Source organism: Morone saxatilis, unplaced genomic scaffold, assembly GCF_004916995.1.
Source record: "Morone saxatilis isolate NCDOM2014 unplaced genomic scaffold, NCSU_SB_2.0 Contig1, whole genome shotgun sequence".
Classification (NCBI taxonomy): domain Eukaryota; kingdom Metazoa; phylum Chordata; class Actinopteri; family Moronidae; genus Morone; species Morone saxatilis.
This window is the reverse complement of record NW_023339651.1, coordinates 13,920,824-13,922,662: the sequence shown is the minus strand read 5'-3', so window position 1 is coordinate 13,922,662 and position 1,839 is coordinate 13,920,824.

Here is a 1,839-nt window from a genome sequence, read left to right as displayed (position 1 = left end):
TGTGTGTGTCTCTCTCACACACACACGGGTAAATTGAATCACTGCGTAATTTGAAAGCATTACTGTCCCCGGGGTTAGCCTTGCGCACGGTTCACTAATTTAGCCAATTAAAAGTGGAAGGATATGGGCTTGTGTGTTTCCATGTCGAAATATATGAGCAGCTATAGGCTAATATTCCCGTCCAGGTTTGTTTATACGCGCAGGCAAAGGGTTAAAACTCGGGGCTTCGGCTCTGCGAGGCTCCTGATTGGCTGGCACGTTGCCAGAGTGCTGTCAATCACCGAGTGTAAACAAGGCTCTGATTGGCTGCTGGCCAGCCCGCACTGGGCTGCCTGAAAAAAGCAATTACTGCCCCTGCGGTTTCAAGGCGGCCCCGCGCTGAACGATGAAAGGAGATAAGGAGGGGCGGTTTCAAGGCGCCCCCCACGGCGAACCCCGTTGGCCCCAGAGCAAAAGGAGAGTCAAGAGTGACTAAATCAAAGGGAATACGGTAAAGGGGGGAAATTACACGTTGTATTTAATGTAGAGGCTAGATTCGCGGAATGGTGCAATAACAACTTTGTGTTTAGAAAATGGAGGAAAGAACAGCAACAAGAACCGGAAAACTGCTATTGCGCTGCTTCGAGGGAGCTCCTTTTTTTTTTCTGTACAAAACACTAAGGGAGAAAAGTTTTCATCCAGAAAGGAGACTGTGGAGAGAGATCGATAGGTCTGTTGAGACACAAAATTAGAAGATTCTCTCTCCTAAATGTTAAAATAGTGACCGTAAGCACTTATTGTGCTGCTGTGTCTAAGATGTTGACTAAAACTTTTTAATGCCAGCTGTTTAATAATTGAGTGGATCCGTTTTTACGCAGCATAAACGGTAGGTCAGTTATAATAATAAATTAGGTTTCTAATTGCTTCTGAGAAGGGGAAGAGAGTAGAAGTTATAGAAATAAATAATTTATTTTTTATTTTTCAGTAGAATAAAAAGAAAAAACATATAGGCTATTAATTTAAAAATGTGTAAATATGTTTTCTTGATGAGTAAATGTTTGGTGAATGTTACATAAAAATAAAAATAACCTAATATATACAGAGCAGTACAATTATTCTATATATATATAGGCTATATATTATATATTGTAATATATATATATATATATATAGGCCAGCTATATAGAGGAATCTTTGTGATTATTTGTTTAGGAGCCTTTCTTACAACACAGCAAAAAATCAATTAAATTCACTCATGTGGCTGCATGAAAGCAAACCCTTACAACCTGTATGTCTTTTCGCTGAACTTGTCCAGAGCTGACAACAGTGAACATGCACCTCATAAAATATATGAAGACTGTTCCAACTGATGTCCCTTTACATTAAAACAGAGACTCGCTCTCTTGCTTTGGTCCAGCCCCCAACAAAACACACTGGACAAAGGAGACCCAAGCCGGTCTGTAGCCGATAGATAGCTTTTAAACTGTGTGCACGGAGGAAAACGAGACTTTCATCTATACAGCCTACCATAGAATGAATTGATACATATATAATTCAAATCAAATAACGCCAAAGTGAGCAGATTTATCACGTCTGTAATTAGATAATCGTTACCCTCTTTTCCTATTTACATAGCCGCCTGCATTCCAAAGCCCTGCGCTCTCCAATGGGCTCCAGCCACCACGTGTCCACACACACACACACACACACACACACACACACCCAATAGTACACGTAAAGCTCAAATCCAGAAATATTCTGCAGACTCACACAGTTGTTTAAAGTCGATATTTTAATAGTCCAAATGTGCTCTACAGTCATCAAGACAACCGTGAACGATCACTGGTGCGTTAGAGTCCA